The 18,413-nt window shown below is 41.8% G+C and overlaps 1 protein-coding gene across 1 annotated transcript in view; it reads right to left on the bottom strand.

Moving 5' to 3' along the window:
- Positions 1-11,941, bottom strand: part of LOC121874640 (juvenile hormone esterase-like) — a 214,271-nt gene extending 202,330 nt beyond the window's left edge. Inside the window, exon 1 of the mRNA XM_042378868.1 lies at positions 11,809-11,941. The gene's annotated coding sequence lies outside the window, so the exon portion shown is untranslated. The remainder of the gene's footprint in view (positions 1-11,808) is intronic.
- Between the last annotated feature and the right edge of the window lie 6,472 nt (positions 11,942-18,413).

Raw genomic sequence — 18,413 nt, 5'->3', positions numbered from 1 at the left:
TAAGTTGGCGCGGGCTGCCTAATCACAAAAGATGAGGAACATCCCTTCAGCAACACAAGGACCTGAAGGGACCCTCCAATAAACCCTAAAACAGCACATTCCCTTGGATCGCACTTTAAACCAGCTTAGTTTAGTTTATCTAACCTCCCTTGCCCCTGGAGGATTGGGGGACGTCTGTCACTGGTTAAGCCACAAACCAGCCTCTGCAAGGTGGAAGGCCCACCAGCTATAATTCTTCTTCTGTACTTCCCACTTCTTAATTATACCTTGCCGTAAATCTCCTTGTTCACCTCAGAGCCACGGCTCTCTTATATTCTTATTTAGAGGAACTATTTTTTTTTCTCTAACACTTGCAAACTATTTCAGTATAGTACTTTGAAGCCTTTAAAAAGTGTACATTTTTTATTTCAAGCAAAATACTAAACTGTTTGAATTATATAATTTTACATACATGTATCAGCCCCTTAGTCTTTAGATAAATATCAGGGCAGTACATTGTGTTTATATAATCATATCACCCCCTGTAACTTTCCACTGGCTATGAGGTGAAATGATCATATCACGTGATGGGCAGGATCCTTGAGGCGCGGCCCAGTGACTGTTAAGGTCAGCATTTAAAGGCCGGCGCCCTCCGGCATTGTTACTCAACCCCTCACACCAACCGGACGTATTTCGCAGGACTATTTAACATAGCCTCCGTCCTCCTCTTAACACTCATAGCTACAGTGATAAGTTACAGTGATATACACTTGGAACTGTATCCTAGATAGTTCCTGAATAAATGGATAACAGACAATTGGGTTTCGCTACTAAAACCAGATATAATATACATGTTCCAGCCTCATTAACCCAGACGGAATCAGCAGTTAACAGGCCTAGAACATACATACTGTACTGTACTGTGATATATTTTTCTTTAGTCATGCAAGCGTAATCCTTTTTTAATTTGGTTATAATTGAAATATTGTTTCAAGTTATACTGTGATATTGTTTGGAGGAAATAAAATGTGTTATGTAAAGCCAAAAAAAATTTGAAAAATAACCTTGATAACAAGATCTATTATCTAAAGCATTTTTTTACCAAACCAATAATGCTTCCATTTACAATTGCTCTACTTTCAAACAAACTACATTTTACAAATTAAAACCATGTATCAATAACACCCCATTCTACAGCGATGTAGTCCAGGGCTTCTAATAGGGATATGAGACCCATCAATGCATCCAAATGCACTGTAACAGTTACTCCTTTGTACCAGTATGCCACAGTAATGGGGAGAACATAATATCTCTACCTTTACCAACTATGTATCTGTTGAGATGACTGTTAGTGTGATATAACAATTACTTGTGAAACTGTCATATATGTAACAACCTTCCTGGGTTGTCACCACTTGTAACAATCACTTGAGAAGCACATTACCTTATATTTAAGACATACTAAAATATAGATCAAAGTTTATTGGGTCTTCTGTAGTGAAATCTAATGTGTTCCTTCTTTATTTATTAGGAATATATATTATATACAGTTCCAAGTGTATATCACCGTAACTTAATCACTGTAGCTATGAGTGTTAAAATGAGGACAGAGGACTGTAGCTATGAGTGTTACAATGAGGACGGAGGACTGTAGCTATGACTGTTACAATGAGGACGGAGGACTGTAGCTATGAGTGTTACAATGAGGACGGAGGACTGTAGCTATGAGTGTTACAATGAGGACGGAGGACTGTAGCTATGAGTGTTACAATGAGGACGGAGGACTGAGCTATGAGTGTTAAAATGAGGACAGAGGACTGTAGCTATGAGTGTTACAATGAGGACGGAGGACTGTAGCTATGAGTGTTAAAATGAGGACGGAGGACTGTAGCTATGAGTGTTACAATGAGGACAGAGGACTGTAGCTATGAGTGTTAAAATGAGGACGGAGGACTGTAGCTATGAGTGTTACAATGAGGACGGAGGACTGTAGCTATGAGTGTTACAATGAGGACAGAGGACTGTAGCTATGAGTGTTACAATGAGGACGGAGAACTGTAGCTATGAGTGTTACAATGAGGACGGAGGACTGTAGCTATGAGTGTTACAATGAGGACGGAGGACTGTAGCTATGAGTGTTACAATGAGGACGGAGGACTGTAGCTATGAGTGTTACAATGAGGACGGAGGACTGTAGCTATGAGTGTTACAATGAGGACGGAGGCTATATTAAATAGCTCTTCTAAATACGTCCTGTTGGTGTGAGGGGTTGAGTGAGAATGCTTGTAATACCCGTCGAGGGAGAACAGTAATATACGTCCTCCCTCGAGGGAAGATGGAACCATCCACGATGGCTCTCAATAAAGTCTTCCTCTCGTCAAGGATATCAAAACTACTGCCGCAAGAGTTGGCCAGAGAGCCGGGTACTTAATGCCTTAGCTCAGCACTAAGTGACACGACCTCCCGTGGGAACACCTTATCACGTGCTCTGAACATGCTACCTCATAGCTAGTGGAAAGTTACAGAGGGTGATAGAGTATATAAATCAAATGTAATTAAACCATTTATATAACTACTTCTGCCTATAAGACAGGGGCTATTACAACACCAGACATCCCTGCAAATTTCTAAAGGAAATTCTCTGCAATAGCTATGCAACAAGCTTGTAAACTATTATCAAAAGAAATTTACCTAATATACATTAGTTACCTCATTATATAGATAATAGATATTAGATTTTGCTTTATTATTTTCAGGCTGGCATTATAACATTCTGGTATGCAAGGCTAGCTGATGCTGTGAGGCTACCAAGGTTTGTTATTAAGACCATCAAAATCCTTTTGCTTATCTCTCTGAGGAGTTCATCAAGAGGTATAGGCTGTCCAAGGAATGCATCCATGAACTTCTTGAACGAGTTGAACAGCATATGTCAAGAGTTCAAGAAGGACGAGGCAAGAAATTCAGTTTTTTTTTTTTTTTTTTTTACGGGGATTAGCCCACCTGGGCACAGGTCACTGACCCACAGGGCGAAAATATTATTATAATAATAATAATAATAATAATAATAATAATAATAATAATAATAATAATAATAATAATAATAATAATAATAATAATAATAATAATAATAATAATAATAATAATTATAATTATAATAATAATAATAATAATAATAATAATAATAATAATAATAATAATAATAATAATAATAATAATAATAATAATAATAATAATAATCATAATAATATATTGTGTAATATTCTCTGTCTCTTTCATTACCAATTGAGAAGGGCTCGTGATGAGCCGAAACTGTATTGGTGTTGTCACGTGCCTGAGCGCTCGGGAACTCGCATAGCGTGAGCCATATGTTCACGCCTACATTTCACACAAGCTATAAACTTGTTAATTGTACTTATTATATTATTATTGTTCTTAGTTACTTAGGTTAATTGTATATTTATGTATGTTATTAATATGCATCATTGTCTTACTCTGTTAAGTCAAATCAAGAGTAGTATTAATTAATTATATAAAATATCTAGCAAATGTCCTGGATCACGTGATATGAGACACGCTCCACCGCGTGGGCACGCTTCCACAGTAGGGAAAAACCGTGGCATAGGGTAGACGTGTCCATTCGTTCTCTAGCCTTGACCCTTGTCTAGTGCCTTGTCCAGTCTTCTGCAATGCCCTAGGGGTATCAGGTATTAGTGACACGTTTAGTTAGGCCTAGGAAGGGATCCTGGTGGTAAGGAATCTCCTGTTTGGTAGGAAATAATCATTTTGTAGTGATTGCTGTTTATATATACTGTATGTTTGTGTAATATATTTATGTAAAGTAATATTAGTTTGGTCTAACTCCTTACGGTATATTTTCGCCCTTCGGGCATCACTCTTATTTTATTATACAATTACTTATTCCCTTAAATTCATGTTTGCTAGTCATTACTCCCTTTAGAACATAAATTGAATTAATTAATTATCTTCCCTTTTGTGATTCACTTATTTCAACTTGTTCATACTTATTCAAGTACATTTAGTTGAGTAGGTTTTTTGTGGGGATAATTATTGCCGTGTTCCCTATTTGTTCCTTTATTTGCTAATAACTTGGGGTAGGTTTCACTCCCCAAGTATAAAGGGTAGTGGGATTGCGACAAGTGGGGGCCTGTCCAGGAGCTAACCACCATTGTTGTTTTATATCAAGTGTTGTTACTCGCCAGGTGTTGTTTCATCGCTAAGTATTTTTGGATGTAAGTTGCTGTGCTCACAGTGTTCATTTATATTGCTCCTGTTATTGCTTAAGCTACTGGTGAGTTAACCCTTATCTTGTGTACCAGGTGTTTGGTTAATCCCTTGCTGTGTTTCACAGTTGATTGCATTTTAATATTATTAATTAACTAGCTAGTTAGCTTAGCTGCCACGGTTACTTTTTTTCGCTACTCGATTTTGAGTTCAACATGTTTGACCTGGAAATCTTTTTGGCTTCACCTTCAGCCGAAGTACTGAAGGGGCTTACTAAGGCAGAGTAGCAATCCCTCGCTGCTTATTATGAAGTAGAAGACCGCTCTTCCATGAATAAGGCTAGGTTAGAAGAGGCTGTCCTCAACTACCTTATTGACAATGAAATCATAGCCCAACCGTCGGAAAATTCAGAGGAAATTGTTACACCAAGTAATTTGGCCTTACAAGTTGAACTCAAGAGACTCGAGGTGGAGCTGGAAACTCTCAAACAACGAGGTTTGGCTCAGGGTAGTAATACTTCAACATTCAGTGTAGACAAATGTCTCAACAGTGTTCCTAAATTTAATGAGGAAGAACCAGACAAATTCTTCTCTCTTTTTGAGAAAATTGCCCGACTTAACAAGTGGCCTGTTTCTCAATGGTCTCAACTTATTTATAGATCTTTCACTGGTAAAGCATTAGATGTGTTTTCTGCCCTCTCTGAGGATCATGTCTAGACTATGCCCTTCTTAAGTCCGCGGTTTTGAGCGCTTATAAACTTGTTCCTGAAGCCTCCCGGCAACAGTTCCGTAACTGCCGGAAGACTGACAAACAAACATTTGTGGAGTTCTTCAGGCAGAAACAGGTCCTTTGTCGGAGGTGGATTGAAAGTGAGTCTGCCCATGTAGAACATGACAAGCTTGTTGAACTAATCCTGCTAGAGGAGGTTAGAAAGTGTATCCCAGGCGACATTCGAGCACACTTGGATCAGAGAGGTATCTGTACCCTGGCTGATGCTGGTCCAGTGGCTGATCATTATTCCTTAACTAATAGAAATGTAAATTCCAGGTCTTATGCTCCCATGTCCCAGTCCTTCACTTCCTTCAAGCGGCCCACACCAACATCTACATCGGGGTCCCGGCCTCTTGTCATACCGACCCGACCCTCAGGTTCTGCATCATCTACCCCGGGTGAGCCCATGGTACATGGGACAGGTGGATCTACTCCTACTGGTGAGAGAAACTCTAGTTGCAGGTACTGTAAGAAGCCAGGACATGTCATCAGCGACTGTCTCAAGCTAAAGAAAAGAAATTCCTCTCACCAAGGATCCCCCGCTCTTTTGGTCAGGGTGGCCGAGCAATCGGAGAAATTATTGGAGCCCTGTGTCACTGCCCTCAGTCAGACTGTTGCCCTGGATGCTTCCCCCTCTTCTATGATATCAACCTTTGAACCATTTTGTTCTCCTGGTTCCTTAGCTTTGGATCAATTCGTTAACCCACTTCTGTTAAACTCTTGAGAGACACAGGCTGTGCCTCAATTCGTTAACCCACTTCTGTTAAACTCTTGAGAGACACAGGCTGTGCCTTATCTCTTGTTACTAAAGAAGCTGCTCCATTCCTGGATTCATGCTATACTGGTAGCTGGGTGCTTGTGAAAGGTTTGACCGGTGGGTCGCGTATTCCCCTTTGTCAAGTGTACCTGCGGTCATCCATAAAGTCAGGCTATGTCACGTTAGTAGTAGTAGATAGCTTACCTGTAGAAGAGGTCTCTCTATTGATAGGAAATGACCTCGTTGGCGACATGATGTTCCCTAATGTTGTGATCTCATCTTGTCCCACTGCCGAGAATAATACTGTGCCGTTAGAAGTAGACTTTCCAGGGTTGTTCCCTGCGTGTGCTGTGACCCGTAGCATGAGCCGCAGTACAGAGGTAGAAGAGACTAGTGAAGTTGATGAAGTTTCCCTCCAGGACTGTGAGAAGTCCGAGGATAATCTTATCCAGCCGGACCATACTGATCTTGGTCTCAGTGAATTTTTTGAGGATTCCCCACAACCAGATAACCTCCAGAGTAATTCTGATGGAGATAGGAACCCAGATGTCACTAGTTTTGGTTCCTCTCCCATCACTAGGAGTAAGTTTATTGAGCTACAAGCAGGGGATCCTGAGCTAGTAGGTTTTCTCAATAGGTCAGTTACTGAGACAGAAGCTGAGCAAGAATCAAATTGCTACTACACTAGGTCTGGTGTATTAATGCGGAAGTTCCGTCCCTCCAATTCTCCTGCCAATCACCCTTGGTTAGTTCATCATCAAGTTGTTATTCCCAAACCTTTGCGGCAGGACATACTTAGTATCGCTCATGATGAGGTGGGTGGTCATTTAGGAGTTAGGAAGACCTATGCAAAAATTTTATCCCAGTTCTTTTGGCCTAGGATGAAGAAAGACGTCAGCTCTTACTGTCGCACTTGCCATGATTGTCAGGTAGCGGGGAAACCGAACCCCAGTGTTAAACCATTCCTTCTGCAGCCTATCCCAGTCATTGAAGAGCCCTTTAGTAAGGTGGTCATAGATTGTGTCGGTCCCTTACCTAAGACCCCTCGTGGTCATCAGTTCTTGCTAACCATTATTGATTGTGCAACCCGTTATCCTGAAGCCATTCCCTTGCGCCGCATCACAGCGAAGAATGTTATTAAAGCCTTAACCCACTTCTTCACTCAAGTAGGCCTTCCTACAGTGGTGCAGTCAGATGAGGGTTCCAATATTACTTCCCGGTTGTTTAATCAGGTAATGCAAACCCTGGGAGTCCGGCAGTCGAGGTCTTCGGCCTATCACCCTCAGTCACAGGGGGTGGTAGAGAGGTTTCACCAGACACTAAAACTCATGTTGCACACCTTCTGTCTGGAGACTGGGAAGGATTGGGACGAGGGAGTTGACCTGCTTTTGTTTGCTGTTCGGGACAGTAAACAAGAGTCGCTAGGATTCTCGCCCTTCCAGCTCGTCTATGGACATGAGGCGCGAGGGCCTCTTAAGGTGTTAAAAGAGTGTTGGTTGAGTGATCAGAGCGCGACGCCCTTATCTTCATATGTGGTCCAATTCAAGGAGAAGTTGCGTCTGGCTGTAGAACTTGCCCAGTCCAACTTTAGGTGTGCTCAGGTGAAAATGAAACTGCATTTTGATAAGGCCCATCACGCAAAACCTAGAGAATTCCAAGTGGGGGAGCAGGTGTTGGCCTTCCTGCCCTTACGTGATACCCTTTTAAATCCAAATACTGTGGTCCATATGAAGTACTAGAAAAACAGGGGTCCGTGAATTATGTGATTAACACCCCTGAACGGCGTAAGAAAAAACGCCTTATCCATGTCAATCTTTTAAAGTCATATCATGTTCGTAACGAAACCCTGGGAAAAGCAGTTGCTTGTGTTGATCAATCCTTGCCAAATTGTATCATTGTGCCAGAGTGTAAGGATGATAAAGATCAGTGTTTTTCTGAAATAATGAATGGGTCTAGTGTAAAAGTTGAAAACTCGACTATCTTGGAGGACCCCAGTGCTAAGTTGTGCCATCTCTCTAGTGACCAAGCCAATAATATAAAGTCTCTATTACAGGAGTATCTTATTATAGTTGGTGATTACCCACTCTCTTGTTCAGTGCTGGAGCATGACGTTGAGACCAGGGGAGCCAAGCCAATCCGACAGCGTCCCTACCGTCTTAATGCCTTCAAGCGGGAGTGTGTGCGAGCCGAGGTACAGCGTCTTCAAGAGCTAGGCCTCGTCGAACCCAGCATCAGTCCATGGGCATCCCCTGTTGTTCTAGTTCCAAAGCCGAATGGGTCAATGCGGCTGTGTGTGGATTATCGCAAGGTGAATGCTGTCACTGAACCCGATGGTTATCCCTTGCCACGCATCGACGACATGATCGACGATCTTGGACAGGCAAGGTACGTGACCAAGTTGGATCTCCTCCAGGGCTTCTACCAGGTAAGACTGACTGAAAGCTCCAGGGCCATCTCTGCTTTTGTCACTCCTGAGGGGTTGTACCAATTCACAGTCCTTCCGTTTGGTATGCGGAACGCCCCTGCAACCTTTCAACGCCTCATGAATTTCATCACGTCTGGTCTGGAAGGTGTCCGCTGTTACCTAGACGACCTTATCGTCTTCAGCAGTTCCTGGGAAGATCACATGAGTCGTCTACAAGCCCTCTTCTCCGTACTGGCTGCAAGCAAGCTGACGGTGAACCTCGTCAAAACTGAGTTCGGCCATGCCCACGTCACTTTCTTGGGGCATGTGGTCGGACAAGGGGAAGTCCAGCCTATAGCAGCCAAAATTGAGGCAATTCAACAGTATCCAGTGCCAGGCGATAAGAAGAGTGTGATGAGGTTGCTGGGTATGGCGGGGTACTACCGCCGTTTTTGTCCAAACTTCTCCTCCGTTGCCTCTCCCATGACTGACCTGCTGAGTGGCAAGAAAACCTTCAAGTGGACTACGGCTTGCCAGGAATCTTTTGAGAATCTTAAATCCCTGCTGGCAAATGCTCCTGTACTACTTGCACCTGACCTCCAGAAACAGTTCACTCTCCATGTCGACGCCAGTGAAATTGGCGCCGGTGCTGTGCTTCTGCAAGAGGGTGAGAGTGATCAAGTGCTTCATCCGCTGTGCTATTTTTCTAGAAAATTTAACAAATATCAAAGAAACTATGCCACCATTGAAAAGGAGGCTTTATCACTGATCATGGCACTAGAAAACTTCAAAGTATATATTGGCAGCACTGCTTATCCCGTTCAAGTGTTCACTGATCATAACCCACTTACTTTTGTTGACAAGATGAAACATACCAACCAAAGACTTTTGAGGTGGGCTCTATCACTTCAGCCCTATAACTTGAACATTTCCCATATCCGCGGAAAAGAGAACGTGTTGGCTGATGCACTTTCTCGAGTCTGATTATTTAGTAACTATGTCTATATGCAAATTATTTTTTGTTTTATTGTCATTGAGTACCTTGTGTTTATATTATGAATTATTTTGCTTCATGTTGATTTAAACTGATTGTGTTAGTTATTACTTTCACTTTGTAGCTGTATATCCATTTTCGCTTCCAGTTAGTTGTAAGCTCACTTTTTTGAAGTGTCCCGCATTTAATGTCGAGAACTACGCGCCAAGTGAGGCATATATTCCGCATACCATTTCACACAAACTATAAACATTAGTGTACTTATTATATTAGTATTGTTCTTAGATTCTTAGATTGCATTGTATATTTATGTATGTTTGATAATATGCATATTTGTCTTACTCTGTTAAGTCAAATCAAGTAGTATTAATTAATTATATAAAATATCTAATAACCAAATGTCCTGGATCACTTGATATAGGGCCAGCGCTCCACAGCGTAAAACTGCCGCTTCCGCAATGGCGAAAAAACCATTGGCATGGGAGTGGCGTGTCCGTGGTTCTTTCTGTATGACCCTTGTCTAGTGCCTTGTCCAGTCTTCTGCAATGCCCTAGGGGTATCAGGTATTAGTGACACGTTTAGTTAGGCCTAGGAAGGGATCCTGGTGGTAAGGAATCTCCTGTTTGGTAGGAAATAATCATTTTGTAGTGATTGCTGTTTATATATACTGTATGTTTGTGTAATATATTTATGTAAAGTAATATTAGTTTGGTCTAACTCCTTACGGTATATTTTCGCCCTTCCGGCATCACTCTTATTTTATTATACAATTACTTATTCCCTTAAATTCATGTTTGCTTGTCATTACTCCCTTTAGAACATAAATTGAATTAATTAATTATCTTCCCTTTTGTGATTCACTTATTTCAACTGTTCTTACTTATTCAAGTACATTTAGTTGAGTAGGTTTTTTGTGGGGATAATTATTGCCGGGGGATAGATCACTATCCTCTAACTACCGCCCAATCAGTCTAACATCAATAGTAGGTAAATTACTAGAATCAATTATTTCAAACTCTATTCGAAACCACCTGGAGAAGCACAAGCTGATCAATGATTTCCAACATGGCTTCACAAGCGGGCGTTCATGTCTAACTAATCTATTAACATTCTTTTCATCAGTTTTCGAATCGGTGGACGAGGGGCACAATTATGATGTGGTATATCTCGACTTTAGCAAAGCCTTCGACAGAGTCCCCCACGAAAGACTAATTAGAAAGGTAGAAGCGCATGGCATCAAAGGTAATATCCTTAAATGGATTAGGGCGTGGTTACGGGACAGGAAACAGCGAGTGAGCATAAACGGCACTAAATCGCATTGGAGCAACGTCACTAGTGGAGTTCCCCAAGGCTCAGTACTTGGACCATTATTATTTATTATATACATAAACGACATAGATATCGGCATAGACAGCAATATAAGTAAATTTGCTGCTGACACTAAAATAGGACGTGTAATTAAATCTGACGAGGACTCTGCAAAACTACAGGAAGGCTTAAACAAAATTTTCGTATGGTAGGAAAAATGGCTGATGAAATTCAATGAGAACAAATGTAAAGTACTCAGTATAGGAGATGTAAACAGGAAAACCAGTTACCAGATGAACAACGATGCCATTGTGGAATCCGACTGCGAGAGAGATTTAGGAGTAATGATAAGTAGGAATCTTAATCCAAGTAAACAATGTGTTTTTGCTCGTAACAAGGCTAATAAAGTACTTGGGTTCATACAAAGGAATGTTAGTTACAAGACTAGCGAGGTCATCTTAAAATTATATCTAGGGCTTGTGAGACCTCACCTGGATTATGCAGTTCAGTTCTGGTCACCGTATTACAGAATGGATATAGAATCATTGGAAAAAATCCAGAGGAGAATGACAAGACTAATCCCGGACATTAGGAACCTTGAATACAGAGACAGGTTAAAGCATCTTAATTTGCACTCCCTCGAGAGAAGTAGAGTGAGGAGCGACATGATAGAGGTGTATAAATGGAAGTCAGGGTTAAACAAATTGGACATTACAAAGGTACTCAAACTATCCAACCAGGAGCGAACTCGTAACAATTGTTTAAAATTAGACAAATTTAGATTTCGGCGTGAAATAGGTAAACACTGGTTTGGAAACAGATTAGTGGATGAATGGAACAAGTTACCAAATATCATCATTAACTCGAATACGCTGGATAGCTTCAAACATAGGTTGGATGCTTATATGAGCAATAGGGGTTGGGTATAAACGGGACTGCCCAGTATGGGTCAATAGGCCCGCTGCAGTTTCCTCCATTCTTATGTTCTTATAATTGAACTTTATATTTTGGGCTGGTGGTGCATTTAATATCACATTCTAAGAAGAGTCTAAAACAATCATGCTTCAAGAACGAGGTACAATATGCGACGTGAATCCGTGTGTTTCTCATTTCCATTCCTGGCACTACTGTACTTGTTCTAAGTCGCACAAATAAATCATTTTATTTGTATCTGGTGAAAGTTTTTCATGAAAATCAATCATTTCTATCACATTCCTCATGAAGTTATTTCCCAATAAATTGTAGCGGCTTGTTGGAACAATATACTGTATTAATTACACAGTTTTTGTTTTAATATTATATTATATTAAATTTTCTTCCAGTAACTGCACGGAAACAATGAGCGGTTCTTACCATGGTTCGTGTATTGATGTCGTATTATATCCTGCCTTTCACTCTGCTCCTTTGCCGAAGAAACAACTAGACGTAGACGTTTATTACCCTCGCTGCACACTATCACTAATGGTCCACATTCATCCAATTCCTCACCCAGCAGGTCGGAGAAAGACACCAGGTCTCGCCAAATAACTTTTTTAATGTTATACAATATATAAACTCCGTTATCATAGATTTTCTCAGTTATTTCTGATTCGGAAAACACCAGCTACTGAAGTTAGTTATAGGTAATTCAAATAGTCTTTGTAGCAATCTTTTTTTTAAATATTAAAACTTTGTTGATGCCAGAAGTCCAAACGCAATAACTTGTTCGGCTAGTCAAGGTTGTTGCGCGATGCTTACCGACTTTATTGTTTGTCATTTTGGAGGGGGCTCACTTACACGATAAACTGATTCTGTAAATATAACATTTTATACAACTTTAGTATGTCTAAAGTAACGAAAGTTTCTAGGTTAGGATGTTAATAGGTCGTCTAGTCAGTTGTGGGGCAGTGTCCATTTGATTTATATGGCAGCAGGAAGCATTTCTTCACGAAGACTAATATTAGCGCATGCGCATTAAACAAAACTTTTAGGATATTCGCTCAGTTATTGTTATTATATTAATTGTAATCCCTATTATCAGTTATTTATAATACATAAAACAAATATTGATGTTTACTGTCTTAATAATGAATTAAATTAAGTTTCGACAAACACCAACTTGCTGTTACTGCCCGCATTACTACCATTCGTGCCACCGATAATGTCTAAGAAAACCAACACACTTTTTTTCCTCTTCACCACTGATCAGCTGGTTAGCCGCTTGGGCGATCGGTCACGCCTTTGAGCAGTTTTCCTTTTCATTTATCCTCTTCACCAAAAGATCGGCTCGCTAGCCGCCCGGGCGATCGGTCACGTCTTTGTCACGTACTGTTGGCAAATAATGGGCATGCACCGGCTCCTGATTGTACCTCAACCTGCTCCAGTGTTGGTCAAGTCTTGTCTTGAAAGGGCTCACACTCGGTGCCGTCACAACACTTTCTGACACGAAGAACACGTAACACAATTGCATGACAAAAATAATAAGACATTCATGAAAAGTCAAACAGATGATTCTTGAACAAAATTAAGCCCTACCATTAATTAGGCAATGGGGAAACTAAAGTAACCAATCACTGATCACTTTTAAATTCATTGATAATTTTTACTAAGTACTATAGAAAACAAACGGCCTTGAGTTGCCAGCTGTCTCCAGCAGTGTTTGAAGAATCTTGAACGAGACTACAGTCGCAGACAAAAGTTCTCTCTCGCTCCCAGCCACAATGTGACTTCGAAACATCTGAGACTCGAACAGTGAAGCAGTAGAAAGAAGTGACACTTCCCGACAGATGTTGCACCAGAATGTTTTTAAGGGAGACGGGGGGGGGGTGTGAAATGAGAGTAAGGTTGGTTGAAGTGAAGAATGACAAAGAAATCTCCATTTACTGATAACATAAATATGGCGATGAATGGTTTACAGTAATAAAGATATTGAAAGTATATAACAAAGTTCATATTCCACAGTTAATGGGTTTAAGGGCATAATTACAAACTAGATGGTATGGTCGTTACCCAATGTTGGGTGATACAATATTGGAGGAAGACAGCATCAACAAGAGGTGAGATGACAAGCAGACTACAAACCTGTGGCACATTCCCTATATCCACATTAGCAGTAAGTAGCTCAGATTACGTAATGATTTTTACTGTTTATCAAAACAACAGATATTCAAAACATAAAAGCAATTTAGTTATACCCTGTTTATATAAGAGGTGTTGATAAAGGTTTGTGGACGTTGTTTGTGTAGGTCTGTTAACGTACAGCAAGTAGACAAGATTAAATTGTTGCATTCATGTTTTAATGCTCAGTACGATGATTTACAAGTGCAAGAATTATACCCACATTTGAATGAACTCTTGTAAACATGACAAAACGTTTCGGTCTGTCTGGGATCTTCGTCTCGTGTGAGGACAAGTGAGTGGTCAGTGTGGGTGGTGAGGTAGTGGGGGAGCTGTGGAGGGAAGATGGAGATGGGGTAAGGTGTGTGCGTGTGTGTGGCAGCATTATGTTCGTGTTAAGGTGCAAGCACTGTTTGTTACCTCTTGTTTTCAGCTGCTGCCGCTGGCCAGCCCTCATGGCGAACAGGGAAGTAACTTGCATAAGTCCTCCCCTGCCAGTGTAACGACCACGGTCGTACACGTCGGTTAACGCCAAAATCAAATGATTCATATTACGCTCAATAGCCCACAAAACATGTACATCTGCTTTTAGTTTGAGTCCTCCATCTGAGGACTCCGTTTTCTCATCAGTTCAAGACGCCTCAGTCCCCTGTTATCCCATTTTCTCTGACTTACTGAAACCAACCTCTCTATAAAATGAATTTGAATGTGAGAGAGAACACCCTGGTTTAGAGTCAGCTTAGATATGTCGGTTTACAGTTGAAACATTCAAGATCCATTATGAGTGGTGTTGAACGCTTCAACTGTCCTTATTGTTGGTAAGACGTGTCAAGTGAGTGAGTGTTGAGTCTGCCAGGACAAACGATACCCATCGGTTTCGTTCCTAAGAATATCCATGAGTTTCTGATCGCGCCTGAAGTTAGATCATTTTGTCGCCCCGACATCAGAGAATCTGATGTTTGTAGTTTGATTAGTGTCAGTTATCTATTTAAGAAAGTCATTAATTGCCTGAACTATTCTGTCAACTGGTATAATCTCCAAGATCTAACGTCTCCCTGTGAATAGTTCCTTGTTCGCTGTAGGCCTGAGCTTGCAGAATTGTTGTTATCAACGTGTATATTCCACCTTTTCCTGGCAAGCTCAACCTCTGATTAGATTATATGAATAGACATAGGAAATTACCCTGATCCGGAACACTGGGGTTCATAATTAAATATACGGTGACCCAACATGGTAGAGAAGGTATGTTGTTGGTAAGATTGACCTTTCTGGCATGAATATGGCGGCCCAAGCCGCCCAGCGGGGGCACGTATATACCTCTACACGAGGGAGAATCACGCATTCGTGACTCTTCTTCCACGTCTACAGGTATGTTCACGTGTGTTCCACGCCGCCATATTAACTCAGTTTAACTTAGTCATTTTTGCGAATATCAGTGTTCATGTTTCAACATAGTACCTTCAGTGCCAATTAAGTCAAGTAAAGTAGAGCTCTAGCTATCGTCTGAACCGGTGCCAGACGTATGTTTGGTATAGTGAAGTTAAATATTCACGCTTTCGTGACTCTTCTTCCACGTCTACAGACGCGGATGTGTTAGCCACTCTCCTGAGGGTCGATAACTACCTATGGGCACCATGGTTCTTGAAGACTGTCTCTAAGGGGGCGCATTTAGAATCCCAGGACACGATTCCCCCGGGAAGCGCCTCACTACTCTGCCAGTGTGTAACGAGTCAACCTCCCTGAGTGCACCTAGCGAGCGAGCCTTCAGCTTGGCGGTCGCTGTAAACAACGCTGGCCCACTGACTCGGTCATATGATCATGGTCTACCCACTGTTCTTGGTTATATGTATGGAGCCGTATTAATATCCATGCTTAGGGATGACTAGCAGAAATATAGTCATCCCAGGTTAAGTATTGAACCACTGAATGAGAGTTCAAGGTACCAGGTTGTTCCTTGCAAACTAACAGGAGGTATTGTATGTTACTATAATTGTGGAGTTAGTCCACTGTGTTATGTATTCATCTGTAGTAATCATGAAAGAATAACCTGAGAGTATGATGTTCTAACCACGAATTGAGAAGGTAATTTGTTCCTTGGTAAAGTAAGACCTGCGGGTCCAGGGTTATTGACAGTGTGTAAGCATTTCTAATTCTTACTTGTCACAGAAATACTACAACAGTATCCAATAGAGTAATGAATATTTGGAGGTGTTTAATGAGGTAATAAGTTCTTGAAGTGTTTGATGACTTAATAAGTTAATTTCGGTTCTGTTTAGCCTGAGTGAATCTAAGATGCATCTTCTCCACTCACTGTATTAATAAATATTGAGTTAGTAATCTGAGTATCACCACTCTACTCCTTCTAAACATTGGTTCCCAGAAAATAATACTTACTCACGTTCCTATACATCTACCACACTACCCAAAACCCTTCCATGAGTTCTGTTATATAATGAAAAGTCTGGGTGGTGGCAGCTACCCCTTGTGAGTATAAAAAGTGTTATACAAAGAATAACATGGTTCCCCAGACTAACCCATGTATAAGAAAGACATAAAACAAAGTATACTTCAGAAAGGTAAGAACATTGAAACTGAGAATACAATCTATATGAAAGGAAATGAAAAGAAAGAACCTTGACTTGGAAAACATAAGTAGAGAAGCATAAGAGTTACTTATATAAGAATATATGAGAATATAAGGTATATAGAGGTAAAGAACATATAAGAATATAAGTAAGAACATATAAGAATAAATATAAATGTAAAGAATGGAAGGAGAATAAGTATATTCAACAGGGTACTCATTGGAGGAATGCTACACCGAACAAATAAGTATATGAGTAAATGGAATACTAACAGAAAACAGTAGCTGGATGGTAAATTATTGAAAAGAGAAAACTCGGCCCGTTACACCAGTACACAGCCTCTTCACCATCAAGACTCCTGCTGTGCCTCCTCTTGGCAACACACGGTAACTGGGTGCCTCGTGGGCCCAGGCTAGGCAAGCAGGGGATCTCGGAGTAGCAGTGGGCCTCAGAGGGACGGCGCACAGGCCCACTGGCATGTGGACACATCCTGGCACCTACCCAACCAGTGTCCAGCTGCCATGCAGATTAACCTTGGGGGTGAGACTACGGAAGTAAACCCCGAACGAAAAATCTGCGGTGGAGCCCTGCATCAGGCAGACATACTTTCAGAGCCCCAACTAGACCCCAACGGCGGTATAGACGGAAGAGGTGACCACCATGGGAACCCAACGATTGCACCAGCAGACGAAGGCAATGCCTGATGGACAGGCTACTAAGGCGAAACCCAACAAACTGGGATATTGGCAGCCTATTGCAACTCTCCCTCTCCCCAGTCATTGCAACACTTGCACCACTGGATCAGGAAACGGGAGAGCCAAGATATGTGGTTGCAGCCTGCGCTACTGCCTTACTACATAAATCAACTCACGTGCAGCCATCATCCAGCTCATCAGACCTCTCATCATCATCAAAACCACCAAACCAAAAATTCTATGACGACGGACAAGTGGCGACGGGGACAGGCAAAGATGACTGCCAGGAGTCTCTAGTCACAATTCTGCACATGGGTGGCACAGATAAGATGGTCGTTTATGCACTGGGATCTAGGCAGCAGTGCAATCCTGTCCTGTCTGTGCGACTGAACAGCCATTTCGAGGAGTCACTTTGCTCACCCTCACATGGGGAGGGGGCTGGAAAAGGTTCACTAAACATAGCCTGTCTGAAAAAACAACCTGACTGGGCAACCGCACCCAGCAAAGTCATCCTTATGCGGTAGAAAACACAATCAAAATCACAGATCCAAATAAAAATAAGCTATACAACCTCTTGTTATTGCTGAATAGAATGTCAGGAGCCTTCTGGATGCTGTCACACATGAGCATCCTGAAAGAAAAACCGCCCCTGTGGCAAAAGAGCTGGCTAGGTATAACATCGACATAGCAGCCATTAGTGAGTCCCGGTTCCCAGACGAGGGTCAACTTGCAGAACGGGGGTCTGGCTATACCTTCTTCTGGAAGGGTAAGCCTGCTGGGGGAGAAACCGCATTTATGGAGTTGGCTTTGCGATCCGCCAACGCATCCTACACAGGCTGACTTAATTGTCTACTGGGATCAACGAGCGCCTCATGATGCTCCAAGTCCCACTCAATCATTCACGTCATGCCTTTTTCATCAGTGCATATGCCCCAACACTGGATGCAAAGGATGACATCAAGGAGGTCTTTTACGCCAGAGTTGGCAGAGATACTGACATTTGGCAGGGAACCATAGGAAGAAATGGACTAAGCAAGTTTAATCCCAATAGCCTACTCCTCCTCTGTAAGTGTGCTGCACACTACCTCACTATCACTAACACCTTGTTTAGACAGGCCGACAAGTTCAAGGGTTCGTGGCAACACCCACGATCCAAATGCTGGCATCTCATTGACTACATCACTGTCAGAGAAAGAGCACTGCCACACTGATCATCGGCTCGGCAGAGCCAAGCTCTCACTTTACGTCTCTCCAAAACGGAGAAGGCAGCAAGCCTCCAGAAGAGGTTTCAACACAAAGTGTCGAGAGGATCCAGCAGCTCGAACATGGGCTGATAAACAACACGACAACAAACAACCCAAACCCCATTGCCGAATGGGATATTCTCGACATTGCCATGACAAAAACCTGCAGAGAGACCCTCGGCCAGATCGAAAGAATACACCAGGACTGGTTTGATGAAAAGTAACCCGGCAATCAATGTACTCATCGATGATAAACGTGCTGCTCTAACTGATTGGCAGAACAACCCTCAGTCTCAGACTAAAGCTGATACCTTCCGCAAGAAGAAAGCGGCAGTCCA

Source organism: Homarus americanus, unplaced genomic scaffold, assembly GCF_018991925.1.
Source record: "Homarus americanus isolate GMGI-L3 unplaced genomic scaffold, GMGI_Hamer_2.0 scaffold34360, whole genome shotgun sequence".
Lineage (NCBI taxonomy): Eukaryota > Metazoa > Arthropoda > Malacostraca > Decapoda > Nephropidae > Homarus > Homarus americanus.
This window is presented reverse-complemented; position numbering and strand designations above follow the sequence as displayed.